The 10,000-nt window shown below is 49.0% G+C and overlaps 1 protein-coding gene across 1 annotated transcript in view; it reads left to right on the top strand.

Moving 5' to 3' along the window:
• The window catches only part of cacna1ab (calcium channel, voltage-dependent, P/Q type, alpha 1A subunit, b), a 145,348-nt gene that overhangs the window by 61,173 nt on the left and 74,175 nt on the right, over nucleotides 1–10,000 (top strand). The window lies entirely within an intron of this gene.

Below are 10,000 nucleotides of genomic sequence, written 5' to 3'. Positions count from 1 at the left end.
GTGAAAAAGAGGAGGAAAAGGGAAAAAAAGACGAGGACAGTGGTGGTGAGAAGCCCATAGAGGGGGTAGGACAGGTGGGTGGAGTCGAAGATGTGGAGGAGGACGGTGCAGGGGAGGAGGGGGCGGAGCAGGTAGAGGACGAGGAGGAAGCAGGGGGGCAGAAAGTGGCCTCAAAAAGGAAGAAGAGCGGCCAGAGTGCGGCAGCGAGGCCAAAGCCAGCAGGGTGGAGGAGAGGAGGAGGAGTCAAGGCGGGGCCGGTGGAGGACAGCAGTGATGAGGAGGGGCAGGCGACAGCGACTCTCCTCTAATTTTAACAAACAGTCAAGCTCAAAAACGTCACACAGTGGATGAAATAAGCCAGTTTACACAGAACAAAAACAAAAGGAAAGTGGAGGTCAGGGATCACTTCCTGACCTTGTGACCTTACAGTCTTGCCGATATCATATGAAAAAAAAAGTTAGACAAGCAAGAGGTTTTTAGGATTACAAAGTTTTTACTCAAAGTAAAGGAGTGCATCCAGCAGGGGGAGGTGGCAAGCTCCAATGTGTGTTTTAATTGATTTGTTGGTTTTAAGTTTGATTTGTTTTTTAAACTCTTTTCTTTTAATGAACACATTCAGAGTCGGAGTTTTAAACGTAAATGGGCGAGGACAGTAAGAAAAGAACATCTATTCATGAATTTAACAAGATGAAGGCCAACGATGTTCTCTTCTTACAAGAGACGCACAGCGACAGCACCAACGAGGCGGACTGGAGGAGGGAGGGGGGGGGGGGAAGTCCTCCTGAGCCACAACACCAACCTCAGCGGAGGAGTGGGCTTCCTCTTCTCCAGGGCCTTCAGCCGGCGGTCACTGGAGGTCAAACACATCGTGGAGGGGAGGCTGTTCTTTGTGAAAGCACGGTTCGACCTTTTAACGTGGTTTTATAAATGTCTATGCTCCAACAACGGGGCAGAGAGGCTGTTTTATCCAAAATTAATTATGTTCTAAATGATTGTGACTAGGATGATTTTTTATTCTTGGAGTGGGTTTTTAACTGCACAGAGGCTCATTTTCAAGATAGTAATTACACAGAGCTACATCCAGCTTCACAGCAGGTGCTGAGGAGGCTGGTCCATTCTCATGGTCTGGTGGACGTGTGGAGAAGGATGCATCCGGACTGCCGACAGTACACATGGTCCCACGTTAGGAGGGAAGGATCTCCTCAGCCAGATTAGACCGTATTTATGTTTTTAAGCACCATTTAAATATTTTAAAATGTGCAGCATTGTTCAGCTGGTTTTACTGATCACTCTTTGGTTTTATGTCATGTTTTATGAGGAACTTTTACCCAGGGCGCATATTGGCATTTTAATTCAGTTTAACTTTCGATAGGAATTTTAGAGAGGTGTTGTTTTATTTTGGGGTTTTAGGCTGAGGAAGAGTCTCTCTCTCTCTCTCTCTCTCTCTCAGTTCACGCTGAGCGTCAGAGCGACAGGGTGTGTGTTTGAGAGCTGCGGAGCGTTGGCTGTGTTTCTCTCTTCTCTGTTCTTTCATAGTTGTGTGTATTTAGTTTATGTGGTTTATTAGTTGGGTTTCACAGTAGTTTAAATTGTTTGGTGGTTATTTGGGTTTTTCTCTGGGTGTCTTCCGCTGCGGTGCCTCACCGGCTCGAGTGCGTGGCGAAATGTTTGCCCGTTCCCCGCTGCTCACGAGGAGACACGGTATGAAGATTGCCGGTGACTCCTCGTGCAGCGTGGAGGAATTGGCTCGGGCAGTCGGGAAGAAAGTCGGGTTCAGCAGCGTGAAGTCCGCCGCCAAGATGAACGGCTCGGTCGTGATCTTCCTGGATCAGGTGGGGAAGGTGAGCCGCGTGGTGGAGGAGGGTCTCTCGGTGGGAGATTTGTTTGTGGAGGTGTTTCCGCTGGATCAGCCGTCCACCAGAGTCCTCGTGTCAAACGTCCCTCCGTTCATCTCCGATGAGTTCCTCAGCAGAGAGCTCTCCCGCACGGAAAGCTGGTCTCCCGGAGAGAGATCTCATCGGGGTTCAAGGAGAGCTCGATGAAGCACATCATGAGTCACCGTAGATCGGTTTATATGATACTCAACGACCGGAGCGCGGAGTTAAACCTGCGCTTCAGCGTCAGAGTAGATGATTTCAACTATAACGTCTCGCGTCTTCATCGGTGATGAAGTGCTTTCATTGCGGGAGGAGGGGCACACGCTAAGGTCTGCTCGGCGAGGCGACCCTGCACCAGCTGGTCCGGGCGCGGGTCCGTCCGGCGTCGTCGCGTCGCTACACCAGCAGGCGCTGCAGGTGCGGCGCCGCAGCTGCAGCAGCGGGATTGCGACCGGCGTCTCTGAGGAGACGCTGCGGGGAGCCGACTGGCGCATGCGGCGGAGCCGCCGATTCCAGCGGAGAGCGCGGTGAGCGGCGTCACTGCTGCTGTATCTGACACACGTGGTGAGTATGAATGAGGGAGTGATGGGGGTGATGGTGGTGATGGTGGCGATGGGGGTAAGGGTGGCGAGGGTGGGGAAGAGGGTGGGGAGGCTGGACAGGGCAGTGAGAAGCAGGCGGTGGGTGGAGTCGGGAGCGACGAGAGGAAAGAGAAAAAAGGAAAAGCGGACCAAGAAAATGGAGGGGATGTGGGGAAATCTGCCAAGAGCAGTGGGGTAGAGGCTGTGGGTGAGGTGGGAAGTGGGGAGGAGGAAGGAAAACAAGAAAAAGAAGGGGGAAAAAACAAACAAAAAAAGATTAAAAAAACACACACAAATATTGGTGATGGTGGTGATGGTGGCACGGGCTTAGAGGTGGAAGTGGGGAGTGGGGTGGAGAATAATGAGGAAAGTGAAAAAGAGGAGGAAAAGGGAAAAAAAGACGAGGACAGTGGTGGTGAGAAGCCCATAGAGGGGGTAGGACAGGTGGGTGGAGTCGAAGATGTGGAGGAGGACGGTGCAGGGGAGGAGGGGGCGGAGCAGGTAGAGGACGAGGAGGAAGCAGGGGGGCAGAAAGTGGCCTCAAAAAGGAAGAAGAGCGGCCAGAGTGCCGGCAGCGAGGCCAAAGCCAGCAGGGTGGAGGAGAGGAGGAGGAGTCAAGGGGCGGGGCCGGTGGAGGACAGCAGTGATGAGGAGGGGGCAGACGACAGCGACTCTCCTCTAATTTTAACAAACAGTCAAGCTCAAAAACTTCACACAGTGGATGAAATAAGCCAGTTTTTACACAGAACAAAAAACAAAAGGAAAGTGGAGGTCAGGGATCACTTCCCTGACCTTGTGACCTTTTTACAGTCTTGCCGATATCATATGAAAAAGAAAAAGTTTGAAAAGCAAGAGGTTTTTAGGATTAAAAAGATTTTACTCAAAGTAAAGGAGTGCATCCAGCAGGGGGAGGTGGAGAGCTCCAATGTGTGTTTTAATTGATTTCTTGGTTTTAAGTTTTATTTGTTTTTTAAACTCTTTTCTTTTAATGAACACATTCAGAGTCGGAGTTTTAAACGTAAATGGAGCGAGGGACAGTAAGAAAAGAACATCTATTCATGAATTTAACAAGATGAAGGCCAACGATGTTCTCTTCTTACAAGAGACGCACAGCGACAGCACCAACGAGGCGGACTGGAGGAGGGAGGGGGGGGGGGAAGTCCTCCTGAGCCACAACACCAACCTCAGCGGAGGAGTGGGCTTCCTCTTCTCCAGGGCCTTCAGCCGGCGGTCACTGGAGGTCAAACACATCGTGGAGGGGAGGCTGTTCTTTGTGAAAGCACGGTTCGACCTTTTTAACGTGGTTTTTATAAATGTCTATGCTCCAACAACCGGGGCAGAGAGGAAGCTGTTTTTATCCAAAATTAATGATGTTTTAAATGACTGTGCCTCGGATGATTTTTTATTCTTGGGGGGGATTTTAACTGCACAGAGGATGATTTTAAAGACAGAAACCACACAGAGCCACATCCAGCTTCACAGCAGGTGCTGAGGAGGCTGGTCCATTCTCATGGTCTGGTGGACGTGTGGAGAAGGATGCATCCGGACTGCCGACAGTACACATGGTCCCACGTTAGGGAGGGAAGGATCTCCTCAGCCAGGTTAGACCGTATTTATGTTTTTAAGCACCATTTAAATATTTTAAAAATGTGCAGCATTGTTCCGGCTGGTTTTACTGATCACTCTTTGGTTTTATGTCATGTTTTTATGAGGAACTTTTTACCCAGGAGCGCATATTGGCATTTTAATTCAGTTTTAACTTTCGATAGGAATTTTAGAGAGGTGTTGTTTTATTTTTGGGGTTTTTTTAGGCTGAGGAAGAGTGATTTTAATAATCTTAGGCAGTGGTGGGACCGTGGTAAGGTAGAAATTAAGCTCCTTTGTCAGCAGCACACTTTCAACGTCACTAGAGACGTCACCAGATCTATGAAGGACCTGGAGACTGAGATAGTGGACCTAGAAAGTTTGAGCGAGTCCACAGGAGATCGAGGACATATTGAAGTCCTCAGTAAAAAGCGGCTCTCGCCGACCTGTTCAGTTAAAGTACAAGGCGCACTGGTCAGGTCCCGATTCCAGACCATCGCGGAGATGGACACTCCCTCTAGCTTCTTCTTCGGCCTGGAGAAGAGGAGTGGGCAGGGGCGAGTGATCCACTCACTGCTGACGGACGCAGGGCAGCCGGTTGTGGAGCCAAGCCAGATCCGGAAGCGGCGGTGGGGTTTTACTCCTCCCTTTATGCCACTGAGTATAGGGAGGAGGGAGAATCGACGGAGGGGCTCTGTGGGGAGCTGCCTCAGGTCTCCGAGGAGACTAATGAGGAGCTCGACAGACCCATAACCCCCCAAGAGCTGAAAGCTGCCCTGCAAGGAATGCAGGAGGCGCCCCCGGGATCGACGGCCTCCCCGCTGAGTTTTACAAGAAGTACTGGGATGTCCTCGGAAGGGACATCCTAGACGTCTTCAACGAGAGTCTGGCCTCTGGTTCCATGCCGATGTCCTGCCGGAGGGCAGTGCTGACGCTACTGCCAAAAAAAGGAAACCCGCAGGACATCGGTAACTGGCGCCCTGTGTCTCTGCTGTGTGTGGATTACAAGCTTCTGTCCAGGGTCCTGGCCTCCAGGCTGAGGGGAGCTATGGAGCAGGTCCTCCATCGGGACCAGACCTACTGTGTGCCCGGCAGGTCCATGGTGGACAACATCCACCTCATTCGGGACGTTTTGGAGGTCTCCAGCTCGTTGGGTATGGATACTGGTCTGATTTCTCTAGATCAGGAAAAGGCTTTTGACCGCGTTGAACACGGCTTCCTCTGGAAAGTTCTGGGGAAGTTTGGGTTCAGCGCTGGTTTCATAGCTAAGATCAAAGTGTTGTACAGTAATGTTGAGAGTGTGCTGAAGATAAACGGCAGGCTGTGTGCTCCTTTTAGAGTGGGTAGAGGGGTCCGGCAGGGCTGTGCTCTGTCCGGGATGCTCTACGCACTCTCCCTCGAGCCCCTCCTCATTAAAATACGCTCTAGCCTACATGGTTTGGTTTTACCTGGTTTTAGGAAGAGAATGATTTTATCGGCATATGCCGACGACGTTGTTGTTTTTATTAAGAATCAAAATGATGTAAACCTTTTAAATCAAATTGTACAGGATTTTAGCACAGCATCGTCAGCGAGGGTGAACTGGAAGAAAAGCGAAGCCCTCGCTGTGGGGGAGTGGCGTGGTGGCCTCCCAGTTCTTCCACAAAAGCTCATATGGAAAAAGGAAGGTTTTAAATATTTAGGAATATACCTGGGGAAACCGAGCATGGTCCAGAAGAACTGGGAGGGCGTCACAGAAAAAATAGAGGGAAAACTTTCCAAGTGGAAGACGGCCACTTTTAGATGACAGTTTGTTCAGAAGTTTTTAACGAGTCCGGGGTTTTTAGTGTGGCGAGACGTGGCCAGCTGCATCCTCAGACGTGCTGACAACCTGGGGCTGGATACTGCTCTGTTTTTAATAGACTCCAGCATTTTAAAGTTAAGTGGGCTGCCTCCTTTTTATCAGGGTGTTTTTAAGTCGTGGGCCCTTTTTAAGCACGAAAGGTGCCCACAGTCTGACTCTCTGTTCTGGTTGTTGAGAGAACCATTAATTTATAATGCAAAACTGGACATTAGCAGCGTCACCCTGGGCTAACGGGCGCTGCTGCGAACAAACTCTTTCTCTGCAGCAGTTGGTGGATGCAGTGGGGCCGACGCTGAGCGACCCCGGCCCTGGGCTCCTGCTGGGGCTGCATTCCGACTGGTGGCGAGGAGGCTCCTGGAGCTGTGGAGGCAGAGGCTGACCGGGTTGGAGAGGAGCCTCCTCAACGACTACAGCCAGCAGAGAGCAGAGCCGGACCCTGCAGACCCTTCCCAAACATCTCCTCAGCCCGGGGCTAGGGGACTCACCGCCCCTGCTAAGAACGAGCCACCCAGAAAACTGCACACTGAACAAAGCAGACAAGAAGACTTTGTATTTTAACCTCGTGAAGAGTATCAACAGGTCCAGACTGTGCAACAGACCGCCCACTGTGTGGTCAGAGAGACTTGGGCATGGAGGCCCTGGCCCGCAGTGGGGGTCCTATACAAGCCTCCCCTGAAGAAAAGGACCGCTGACCTCCAGTGGCGGATTTTACACGGTGCTGTCGCGTCCAACGCTTTCATTTCGGTCATTAATCCCGCTGTCCTGAGCCAGTGCCCCTTCTGCGACCTCCGGGAGACTATTTACCATGTTTTTAACGAGTGTAAGAGACTTTTGAGTTTCTTCGCTCTTTTAACATTGGTTTTTAGTCTTTTTAATGTGGTTTTTACAGAGAAGGTTTTTATCATGGGAGCTGCCTACAAAAAAGCAGAAAAAGAAAAGTGGCAGCTCCTAAATTTTTTATCAGGCGAAGCAAAAATGGCAATTTATTTAACGAGAAAATCCCGAGAGAGGGGCAGGAAGCCAGGGCAGTGTGGCTCTGTAACATCAGAGCCAGACTCTGGCTGGAGTTCAGGTTTTATAAACACATTGGAGACCTGGATGCTTTTAACCCTTGTGTTGCCTTTGGGTCATTTTGACCCGAATCAATATTACACCCTCCCCCCGCCTATGGGTCATTTTGACCCGATTCAATGTTTCACCCTCCTGTTACCTTTATATTTACTAACATATTTTACCCTTTGGGTTCAATTTGACGCCAGCAATTAAAGCCTCCAGAAAATTATTAGAATTAATATTGTTTTCCAAGTTTAAGTGTGAGGCACTTTATGTTTGTTTGTTGACTACCGAAAGAACACCGACATTAAACATTGAATGGGGTCAAATTAATCCGAAGGCGGGGGGAGGGTGTAATATTGATTCGGGTCAAAATGACCCGAAGGCAACACAAGGGTTAAACAACGCTGGTGTTTTAACGGTATTGTTTGTTCGGTGGTGGAGGAGGAGCTGGTGTTTGCACCAGTTTTTATTAGGTAAAACATGTTTTTATTGGTTTTTTTTTTGGTTGTGGTGTTTTTTATTTTAAACAATCTGATTTTGTAAAGCACTTTATTTTTAAGAAGCTATGTAAAAGCTGAAAAAATTTGAAATAAAGTGTTTTTCAAAAATCAAAAAAAATCTCCCTCTCTCTCTCTCCCTCTCTCTCTCTCTCTCCCTCTCCCTCTCTCTCTCTCTCTCTCTCCCTATCCCTCTCTCTCTCTCTTTCCTCTTAATCTTTGACCACTTGTGCCGGAAGACACTCTGCGACCGCTCTTTTTCCACCGCCACTTTTCTTTCTTTCTCTTGTTCCCTCCTTCTCTTTCTCGCTCCCTCCATCACACCCTCTCTGCTCAGAAGGGAGGATGAAGGGAATAAACAAAAGAAAATAGGCAAAGAAATATATAAAAGAGGGAGAAACCGGAAACGAAAAGAAAAAAGGGAGGGGTGAAATGAGTCGAGTGCTTCACGGTTTCATTTATTTGATAAAGTTTCATTTGGTGTGATTTGAAATCTCTCATCAGAACGCCTCATCAGCTGCGTGTGTGTGTGTGCGTGTGTGTGTGTGTGAGTGTGTTTGTACACAATACTGGGCAATGGAGCAACACCAATATTGCTGTTGTGGGTATTCCAATTTCTCCGTGTGTGTTTGTGTGTAGGTGTGTGTTTTTATGTTTGTGTGTGTATGTGTGTGTGTGTGTTTTATGTTTGTGTGTGTATGTATGTGTGTGTGGTTGTTTACTTTGTGCAGCTGCATGCAGAAGAAGGAAGAGATAATGAGTGAAAGGAGGAGTGTGTGTGTGTGTGTGTGTGAGTGTGTGTGAGAGTGTGTGTGTGTGGGTGTGTGTGTGAGTGTGTGAGAGTGTGTGTGTGTGGGTGTGTGTGTGAGTGTGTGTGTGAGAGTGTGTGTTATAGTGTGTGTGTGTGTGTCTGTGAGTGTGAGTGTGTGTGTGTGTGTGAGTGTGTGTGTGTTATAGTGTGTGTGTGTGTGTGTGTCTGTGAGTGTGAGTGTGTGTTCCTCTCTCGTTAATTAAAATGACTTTCTGATGGCTACAAACAAGCTCCGCCCTGCCAAATACACACACTCACACACACACACACACACACACACACACACACACACACACACTATAACACACACACACACTTTTTTTTGCAGCGCTCACCAAAAACTCTTTTGCCAAATAATTCCTCTGTAATGACTTCCGATTTCTTTCCCTCTCCAAAAACAGATATAGAGAAAGAGAGAAAGGGAGGTGAAGAAATGGAGGAAATGAGCGAGAGAAAGACACACACACACTCACACACACTCACACTCACACACACTCACACTCACACACACACACACACACACACACACACACACACACACACACACACACACACACATAGGGAGTTTTACCTCCTGCTTTCAGCAGGTTGTTAGGCCAGCAGAGAGTCTGAATAATACATGGAGGAGCATGAGGACACACACATGAAGCAGAGACTTCTATACAACCAGAGGAGCCCCCTGGTGGTCATGAGAGAGAATGCAGCTTTAACACATGAAGCAGAGACTTCTATACAACCAGAGGAGCCCCCTGGTGGTCATGAGAGAGAATGCAGCTTTAACACATGGAGCATAGACTTCTATACAACCAGAGGAGCCCCCTGGTGGTCAGGAGAGAGAATGCAGCTTTAACACATGAAGCAGAGACTTCTATACAACCAGAGGAGCCCCCTGGTGGTCATGAGAGAGAATGCAGCTTTAACACATGGAGCAGAGACTTCTATACAACCAGAGGAGCCCCCTGGTGGTCAGGAGAGAGAATGCAGCTTTAACACATGAAGCATAGACTTCTATACAACCAGAGGAGTCGCCCCCTGGTGGTCAGGAGAGAGAATGCAGCTTTAAAAAAGTGTGAATATGTTTGAAGGTCCAAATAACATTTCCACAACTCGGTGTGTGTGTGTGAGAGTGTGTGTCTGTGTGTGTGTGTGTGTGTGAGAGAGTGTGTGTGTGAGAGTGTGAGTGAGTGAGTGTGTGTGTGTCTGTGTGTGTGTGTGTGAGAGAGTGTGTGTGTGTGTCTGTGTGTGTGTGTGTGAGTGAGTGTGTGTCTGTGTGTGTGTGTGTGTGTGTGTGAGTGTGTGTTTGTGTGTCTGCCAGTCAGCATCTGCGTTGGACTTCAGCGTCGTCTTGTTAGTGTGTCGTTGTCCAACTGACTTGTCTCATCCTCTCACATCAACCAGCAGCCTCTTTCCCCTCACACACACACACACACACCTACACACACGCACACACACCAAGACCAAGACACACACACAGACAGACAGAAGCCGTCCTCCGGCCATAGTGTCAGTGTCAACGCTGCATCTGGTAAACACAACAATAGACACACACTCCCATCACACACACACACACATACACACACACACACTCACACACACTCACACACACACACACACACACACACATGCAAACACACTTGACTGGATGCAGCGCTGTGAAAGCTGGCTGCTCCACCAGGCGACCTGTGTGACTCAGCCCGTGTGTGTGTGTGTAGGTAGGTGAGTGTGTGTGTGTGTGTGTGTAGGTAGGTGAG

Source organism: Pseudoliparis swirei, chromosome 24, assembly GCF_029220125.1.
Source record: "Pseudoliparis swirei isolate HS2019 ecotype Mariana Trench chromosome 24, NWPU_hadal_v1, whole genome shotgun sequence".
Lineage (NCBI taxonomy): Eukaryota > Metazoa > Chordata > Actinopteri > Perciformes > Liparidae > Pseudoliparis > Pseudoliparis swirei.
The sequence above is the reverse complement of the archived record's forward strand: the minus strand, read 5'-3'. Positions and strand labels throughout refer to the sequence as shown.